Source organism: Apium graveolens, chromosome 3 (genome assembly GCF_009905375.1).
Source record: "Apium graveolens cultivar Ventura chromosome 3, ASM990537v1, whole genome shotgun sequence".
In the NCBI taxonomy this organism is placed as follows: domain Eukaryota; kingdom Viridiplantae; phylum Streptophyta; class Magnoliopsida; order Apiales; family Apiaceae; genus Apium; species Apium graveolens.
In genome coordinates this window covers 18,691,997-18,702,123 of record NC_133649.1, presented here as the reverse complement: position 1 = coordinate 18,702,123, position 10,127 = coordinate 18,691,997, and positions in this window count along the sequence as shown.

Here is a 10,127-nt window from a genome sequence, read left to right as displayed (position 1 = left end):
GGCTTCAAGTCTTGCAACAGGAGCATATGTTTCATCAAAATCTATTCCCTCTTGCTGAGAATAGCCTTTAGCAACCAGTCTGGCTTTATTCCTTATGATAATGCCATTTTCATCCATCTTGTTTCTGAATACCCACTTTGTGTCAATAGGACTCTTGTTCTTTGGTTTGGGTACCAGCTTCCATACTTGGTTTCTCTCAAATTGGTTCAGCTCTTCCTGCATAGCTAATATCCAATCTGGATCCAATAGAGCTTCTTCCACTTTCTTAGGTTCCTCCTTAGACAGAAAACCACTATACAGACATTCATCTTGAGTGGCTTTTCTTGTTTGCACTTTAGATGATGCATCACCAATGATCAGTTCAAAGGGATGATTCTTGGTCCATTTCCTTTGTGGTGGAAGATGTGCTCTAGATGAGGTGGCCTCAGTATTGTCATGATGTGAGACAGAGTGTTGACTAGTTGAAACTCCCCCTGAGTTGTTGGTCCTTTGCAGGGAACTTGGAGTTCTATCAACTGATGATGTAAATCGATTATCCGTTGATGAACCATGATCAACGGATGCTTCATTTTGTACTTCAACGGATGATGCACTATGTCTTTCAACGGATACTGCATTGCCTCTATCAACGGATGCAGTATTTTGTGCATGATCCAAGGGCAAGTTTTGAATTCCTTTTGAAGTGTCATCTCCATCAGTCTCCTCTTCACTATCATCACAATATATCTCAATGTTGTCAAATTTGAGTCTTTCATTATGTCCCTCATCTGTTAGTCCATCAATCTTTTTATCATCAAACACAACATGCACAGATTCCATAACAATGTTGGTTCTTAGATTGTAGACCCTATAAGATTTTCCAGCTGAGTAACCAACAAATATCCCTTCATCAGCCTTTGCATCAAACTTCCCTTTATGGTCAGATTGATTCCTCAGTATAAAGCATTTACATCCAAAGACATGAAGAAAGTTTAGAGTTGGTTTTCTTCTCTTGAACAACTGATAAGGAGTCATGCCTTTAGCTTGATTGATCAAAGAAATATTCTGAGTGAAGCAGGCACAATTAACAGCTTCAGCCCAGAAATATGTTGGTAACTTTGATTCTTCAAGCATTGTTCTTGCAGCTTCAATTAAAGATCTGTTCTTTCTTTCAACAACCCCATTTTGCTGAGGTGTTCTTGGAGCTGAGAACTCATGCATTATTCCATTTTCTTCACAGAACAGCCTTAATGTCAAATTCTTGAACTCAGTTCCATTGTCACTCCTGATATTTCTAACCTTCAAGTCAGGATGATTGTTGACTTGCCTGATGTGATTGATAATGATTTCACTTGCTTCATCCTTTGATCCAAGAAAATAGACCCATGAGAACTTTGAGAAATCATCTACAATCACTAAGCAATATCTTTTTCTTGCAATAGACAATACATTGACTGGTCCAAACAAATCCATATGTAGCAGCTGTAATGGTTCATCAATTGTTGTTTCAAGCTTCTTTTTGAATGATGCTTTCCTTTGTTTGCCTTTCTGACAAGCATCACACAAACCATCCCTTGAGAATTCAACTAGAGGGATTCCTCTAACTAAGTCCTTTTTGACTAGATCATTCATTGTCTTGAAATTCAAGTGGGATAGCTTCTTGTGCCATAGCCAACTTTCAACTGAGCTTGCTTTGCTGAAGAGACAAGTAATGGATTCTGCATCTGTAGAGTTGAAGTCAGCTATGTACACATTTCCTTTTCTAACTCCAGTTAGAACCACTTTGTTGTCTTTCTTACTAGTGACAACACAGGCTTCAGAATTGAAGGAAACTGTATTCCCTCTATCACATAGTTGACTGATGCTCAGTAAATTGTGCTTGAGACCATCAACTAATGCAACTTCATTAATGATGACATTCCTTGTTGAAATCAAGCCATATCCCATAGTAAACCCTTTGTTGTCATCTCCAAAGGTTATGCTAGGGCCAGCTCTCTCCTTGAACTCTGTGAGCAGGGAGAAATCTCCTGTCATGTGTCTTGAACAACCACTGTCCAAGTACCATAGATTTCTTTCATTTCCCTGCACACCATAAAATCAATCAATTTGATTTTGGTACCCAAGTTTCCTTGGGTCCATTCTTGTTAGCCTTTCTCCTAGACTTCATTCCTCCTGCATCTTTAGACTTAGGTGAGTTTGAGTCAACCTTGGTCTTAGATGTAGTTGGTTGAGGTGTAGGGTTAGTCACAGAATCATTTAGCACATTTGTAAAATTATTAGGCATTGATTGTGCAAACATGTTATTCCATATGGGCATATTGTATGGCATTTGAGGCATACTACATGCAGCAAGATAAGGATTGTTAAAATATGGCATGTTTACAAAATGTGCATAAGGATTTTGTTGAGACATAACAGGCATAGCATGCAGAGGTGATGCAGACATATTAGGCATAGAAGAGGGTACAGTTATGAGAGTCTTCTTAATGGATTTACAATTAGCAGATAGATGATTAACACTACTACAATGCACACAGCTTTTTCTAGGAGCATACCTATCAGGTGTGTAATTGTTGTGTTTATTAATTCCTACCTTCCCATTTCTGTTGGATTTTCTTTTAGATTCCTTTTTATCCTCAACCATCTTGAGCCTATTATTTAACTGTTCTAAGGTCATGTGCCCTACATTCACCTTACTGACATCTTTGGATGTGCTTGCTTCTTCTTTGACAAAGTTCTTTGAAGTTGAACCAAACTTTTTGTTGAGTTTCTTTAGATTCTCTCTTTTAGAAACATCTGCCTGTTTTAATTGAGGAACCTTCAACGGATGCTCCTTTTCTTCCTTCAACGGATAACTTTCATCATCCGTTGATTCCACATCCGTTGACAGTCCATCAATTAATTCTAGTTTCTTTTTATTTTTATTCCAGGCAGTTTCACAGAATGATTCAATTCCTTGGACCTTAGCAATTTGAGCACTTACATCCCTAGATGTCTTCCAGGCTTTAATCACCTCTTGCTCTTTCTCTAATTGATTGGAAAGTATTTCTACTTTCTTAACAGATTCAGCTAGTTCATTTTCAACAGATATACAATGCAACTTAGTTTTCTCTAGGTCAATCATCTTATCTTCTAACAAAGCATTTCTATTACTTAAAAACAGATTGTTCTCTTTAATCCTACTATTTTCTTTAGCAAGAGATTTAAGAGATACACGCAAATGATACAATTCAGTAGACATGTCATTAAAGGCATCATTGCACTCTTCTTTAGTAAGCTGTGTTAAGTCAGTAGTGATTACCTGATTGCTTGATGAACTAACTTCATTTTCTTCAGAATCAGCCATGAGAGCAAGGTTGACATACTCCACATCTTCATCCTCTTCATCTCCATTAGCTGCCCAGTCCTTTTCTTGAGTAATGAAAGCCCTCTCCTTTTGCTTGAGCAGATCAAAATATTTCTTTTTGTAATCTACTTGTTCAAATTTCTTCTTTTCAGAAGTTGGCTTTCTGCACTCACCTGCAAAGTGTCCACTTATACCACAATTGAAACACTTGAACTTGGATTTGTCCACAGTGTTTTTGTGAGGTTTAGTGGCTCTAGTGTTTTTCTTGAATTTCATCTTTGCAAATCTTCTGGACAGAAATGCAAGATGCTCATCAATTCCATCTGAGTCATCTTGGCTGGAGTTGTCTTCATTTTCAGCAACTTGCTCTTTCCCCTTGCTTGATTCCTGACTTCTTATACCATCTTTGGAGTTTGATGTAGATCTCGCAGTTTCTTGTCTGCATTTCCTCTCATTTTCAGCTACCAATGCAACTGAACTTCCTTTCTTTCTCCCCTTCTCCAATACCTCATCCTGTTCCAGCTCTAGTTCATAAGTCTTCAAGATTCCATACAATCTTTCAAGAGTGAAGTCCTTATAATCTTGAGAGTTTCTTAAGGAGACAGTCATGGGTTTCCATTCCTTTGGCAAGGATCTTAAAAATTTAAGATTTGAATCCTTCACCTGGTACACTCTTCCATACAGCTTCAGTCCATTCAACAGCTTTTGAAACCTATTGAATGTTTCATTTAAAGATTCATTTTCTTCAAAATGAAAGTATTCATACTGTTGAATGAGAAGCTGCATTTTGTTTTCTTTCACTTGTTCTGTACCTTCACACAGTAGTTGAACTGTGTCCCAAACCTCTTTGGCAGTTGTGCAATTTATCACATTATCAAACATATCCATGTTAAGACCATTAAACAAAATGTTCATAGCCTTCTTATCCTTGTGGACTTCTTCTGTGTCTTCCATTGTCCATTCTGCTCTAGGTTTTGGAATGGATTGACCAACAGCAACTGTGGCTGTAGCAACTGTTGCTACTTTGTGGGGAATGTGAGGACCATTCTCAATGCAGTTTACATAACCTTCATCTTGGGAGAGTAGATGAAGGTGCATTTTCACCTTCCAATGGTGATAATTGTCTTTGTCAAGAACTGGGATCTTTACTCCAATATCCTTCTTACTCATCTTTGTTAGATTCCAAGATCTTTAAACTCTTTGTATGTCAAGAGCTTGCTCTGATACCAATTGTTATTCCTAGTGGACTAACAATGAGATTTACAGAAGGGGGGTTGAATGTAAATCTCAAAACTTTTTCAATTTTTGAGCAGTTTATAAAGTTATGTGTTCAAGAAGAACAAGTGTGTGAATTGCTTTAAGGTAATACAGACAGATATATATTCAAGCACAAATATAAAGAACACAACAGACCTTAAAAACTTTTCTGGTGGATTTGTTGTTCCACCAGAGATGGTATTTTAGAAAATCTGTGATTAAACAATGTTGATCACAGCTGCATCCTAGTACAAACTAGATGAATTTTCTCTCAATATTTTTCTAAACAGCTCTGGAAAATTCTCTTATAATTACTAGCTTCTACTTGGTTTATATATTACCAAGTGTACAAGTGAAAAACAATATAAAAATGCAGTAATAAAATAAGTTCTTCACTTGCTTCTTTTCCTGTTCACTCCAGTACTTTGTTGACTATTGCATCTTTGTACTGTAGAAGAACGGCTGCTTTTTCTGTTGTTCCTGAAATTCGGCTACCACATCTCAGTTGTCTCTATCAACCCATGTGCCTCTGTTCGTACGTACAACTACCCCTTATCAACGGCTAATCATTAGAGCATCCGTTGAAGCTTTCATCCGTTGATGCACTCATCCGTTGAAGGATGTTATCCGTTGAAGCTTTCATCCGTTGATGCACTTATCCGTTGAAGGATGTTATCCGTTGATGACTTTATCCGTTGAAGCTTTAGAGACATCCGTTGAAGCTTAGCTTCTTATCCGTTGAAGGTCTTTAAGTCATCCGTTGATACCACTTCACTTATACAAAATTACAAGGCATGAAGTATTTACAATTGGCCTTCCTATCTGCATATCATCTAGTAGTCAACATGACTCATAGTTTCTCTCAACTTCCAAGAATTACATTTTAAATACAGAGACTGAAATATGCTACAACTCTAAACTTATTTCTAAGTAAAGCTACACCATCAATGGATAGCCAAAGTGGTCTTATCCGTTGAGGCTACAGACACTAAATTTCTACTTAAGTATTTTGTTAAACATATCATCAAACTAATGCACATACATTCCTAACATAACTCCCAAAATCAACATGCAAAGTTAATTTCTACAAATTAAACTTAACTCAAATCAAACTCTAGCAATAAACAACTTTTTAAACAATTTTCTTTTGAAGAAAATCGAACCCAAACTCAAATTTAAACAAAACCTATCATGCATGCATCATACTTATTCTTTAAATCACAATTCATTCTTAACCCAAATCCAACTATAATTTTAACAATTTCTCCAAGTTTAACAACAAATTTTTGAATTAATCTTTTTAAAAATTGAAAATAATCTTTGTGCTTTAAAAAGAATCTATACATGCAATACTCAAAATCAAGTTTATGGACTTTTAAACCTCAGTTAAAACATCATGGCTCACCATCGGTTCACCGGAGTTCATCACCGGTGGCGGCAAGGGTTCGGGGTTGCCGGATTTTGGCCCCCAACTCGAACCTCACCGATTTAGACACAAAAGTAGAGCAACAATCAACATGCAACACTCGATCATCACATAATTGCAAGGATTCAAGCAAAAACTGAATCAAAACAAGAACTCGGGGCACTCACACCAAACACTGAACCCAACACACACATATAAGATGCATAAATTCTGATAAGCAGTCGTGACTCACTTACACTGAGAAGCCACTGTAAAAAAGAATTTCAAAAGATGCATAAAATGAGCACAAAACAGTTGAGGTGGACTTATGCATGAACTCATTCTATAGTAGACTTTAGAATAATTACATATTTTGAGCAAAGTTCTTAGTTATGCCTTATTTCTAAGATGTACTGAAGTGAATCAGACTTTACTCTTTGTCTGATATTTAGCTAAATGCACACACTTACACTCCTTATGAATGATGAAAATTACTGTGGTGATCAATGTTGTTTTAAATGAACAGTTTAAGTGTCAGTTGCATAAATTTTGAGGACAAGTTCTGATGATTAAGTTCTGATGTACCCATTTCAGTATTTGTGTGAAGAACTAAGGAATAAACATTCACTTCTCGAGTAAAGGAGCCATATTCTGATGACTTTTAAATTCTGATAATAATCAAGTTCTGATGCTGACGTGGCAGTATTTATTTACTTGGTTTATTTTTGGTCATTACTTGAACGGTTATATTTTCTCAGAATATTGGTTTATGTGAGATAAAGCAGTAATAATCATTTGTTTAGTGGGAACAATTTTTTTAAAATAAATGAACATGCAATGTTATCATTACTTATTTACCGTGCCCATTAACTTTTGCCTTAACTGCTGCATGGCTGACAGGTGTAAAGGTCTGTTCCACTTCTCATTAACTGCTGTCACGTGGGGTGTCTAAGTAAAAGAGATAAAAAAATTTCAAATCTTTTATTTTCATTTTTATTCTACTCACTCTCTCTCTTTTCTTATTCTCTCTCACATTTTCTGACGGTTTTCTATACAGACATTTCATCAAACACCTTTCAGGCAAACTAATTTCTCACTTATTTCTGATGGCGCCCAAGGATTTAATTGTTGATGGAGCCAAGTTTGTACCAAATAACTATGCTGCAATCTTGAATAAGGCTAAAGCTCCATCAGATCTGCACTTTGTGCAAGATTTATTAGCCAATAGTGAGATTGGGTATGCTTTGACCCAACCTCAAACTATTTCAAGCAAACAAGTGCTGACATTTTGGCGAACTGGGCTTTTTGATTATGGTGGTGCTACTGGTACTCCAAGTATTATTTTCACATCAGGAGATGTCGAGCATGTGGTTACTCCTGGAGCAGTTCGTAAAGCTCTCCACTTACCTGAAGGTTGCACATTCTCAACAGTGGAGGATCCTGTCTTACAACGGCTTATGGCCAGTCTGGGCTATGAGAAAGGTTTGGGAAAGCTGGGTCAACTGAAAAGATCAAATATCAGAAATGAATGGAGCTTTTTCTTTGATTGTATCACTAAGGCATTCGCCAATAAGTGCTCCAACTTTGATGTTATTCCCATCATGAGTCAGCAAATCGGGTATGCCCTTATCCATCAAACGCATTTTGATTTTGCAAATGCTATGCTAGGTTTCATAGGGGATAGGATGACAGAGGATATGAATGTAGTATACTTTGCTAGATTCTGTCAGCTTATATATACTTTCTGTTATGCTGATGAACCCCAACCTGCCAGTGATTTAATTTCACCCTTTAAGCTTGCATAAAGGGCTTTTAATGATTTGTTAAATGCTGATAATAAGAAACAAGAGCTGAGACCTTTACAGATACCTCAGTCTATAAAACAAATCTTAGTAATTGCTGATCCCCAAACATATACATCTGTCTATCCTGATGTCCAACCCACCAACTCATCACAACCAACCCAATCTCCATCCGCACCTACCACAACTACACAAACACCTCAAACTTCTCAACCTCAACCAACTCAACCATCTATCAGGACATATTACAAACTAACACAGTCATCTCATCCTCAACCTTTAGCACATCCAGTGAAGCCTTCATCTTCCAAACCCAAGAGGACAAAGACTATACCTCAGTCTCAGCAGAAGAGAAGGAGAATTATTCTGAGAGATGAGTCAGATAATGAGGAACAGGTTCCTAGATCAGAACCTGTTATTGTAGAAGCTGAGAAGATCACTTCTCAAAAAGATACTGAAACTGGGAGTTCTAGGCCCCTCAAAAGGCTTAGAAAGATAAATTCTGATGATAAAGCTCCCACATTGTCTCCTCCCTTGAAGAAAGTGAAGAAACAAAGAGCTCACAGGGACACAGTTGAGTCAGATTCAGAAGATGAGGAAGCTGCAGCTAAGGAAGGGGGTCAGGAATCTCTGATCCCAACAGAACCAATTGTGATTGAATCTCTTTCTTCTATAAAACCAGAATTTGCTGAAGCCACTGAATCTACACCACCACTGTCACCAACTCAAGTTCAAGAAACTTCTCAGGACATAGTTCCTGTGTCTCTTATAGTTGATCCGGTACATGCTGAAGACTCAGGTACAAGTGCTGAAATTGATATTCATAACTTAGTTGTTCCTGAGGTTCTGTACTTGGAAGCTCCACCAACTCAACTCACTCCACCAACAACACCAATTTTGGATGCTGATTTCAATGCCAATATTCCAACTACACCAATTCTGAATCTAGATGATGAAGATCAGATTTTAGGTGGGCATCAAAATTTGGATGTTGATCAGAACTTAGTTGCATATCAGAATTTAGAGGATGATGTTGAAGCCTCTCTAGCCTCACATACTGTTATTTTATCAGAGGATGCTGATACTGCAGGCTCTGTAAGTTCTAATATTGACAATGCTGAATCTACTGGTGAAGCTGCTACTAATCTAGATGCTGATGCAGCTGGTCCTTCAAGACATGCACCTCAATAAATAGTTAATAAAGCTGAATTGATCAAAAAGTTTGTTAGAGATGATGCACCAGTACCTTGGAGTGAAACTCCTAGAGGAAAGGAGTGGACTAAGGAATGGAACTCAATTAGTTTTGTTCCTACTGAAAGAATTCTTGCTGAGCACCTGGCTAAGGCTGATGAAATGCTGATAAATGATGATTTCAAGGCACAACTGAGAGTTACTGCAATGAGTACTAGGCACCTTCAAGGTCAACACTCAATAACTCATGACAAGGTGAAAAAAATTCAAGAATCACTGATCCAACAAGATATGAATATAAAATTGGAAAAGAACAGATTCTTTAAGCCAGCCTTTGATCGAATTGGGTATATTGAAAAGACTCAGGAGAAGCAACAAGATCAGATTTCTGAAATTCTAAAGAATCAAGCTTCTCAGCAAACTCAACTCAATGAGATCCAATCCTAAGTGGAATTGCTTGTCACTCTTCTTCTACCTGTTGATGCCCAAAAGGGGGAGAAAGTGCTTAAGTCCAAATGCATATCTACTCAACCACTGAAGGGTAAGGATGATGGAAATAATGACCAGGGAAACTCTGAAAAGGGTAGAGGTCATGGTCAAGGTAAAGGTTCTTCATCAAGGACAGCTAAAAATTCTACACAAAGAACAAGTTCTGATGCTGGGAGAAGAATAAGTTCTGATACTGGTAAAAGGATAAGTTCTACTGGAAATCTGGAGCTTGATGAAGAAATTTCAAAGAGATTATTTCTCAAAGAAAATCCTGGAATGGACTTTGAAAGTCTAAAGGAAGAAGAAGCCAGACTTAAAGCAGAAAATGTCAACTCCAAGTCTAAAGCTTCTGTTGTTGAAAAGAAACTTCCAAAACCTAAGGGTATTGTGATTAAGGAGAGGACAAATTCTGAGGCAACCAAATCCAAATCACAAGTGGAGGTAGATTCAAGATCCAAGGGCAAAGAAAAAATTGATGAACCTGTAAAGGTATATGTGCCAATCATGGATGAAGAAATAATTGATGAAGAAGATGCTAGTCTTACTGTGATGAAAAAGAAGATTTCTCAACCAACCTCTGACATGGCTCAAGTTGTTCAGAGTCAATATGTAGTAAGTTCTGATATGACAGTGAATCAAGCAACCTCTGACATAGCTC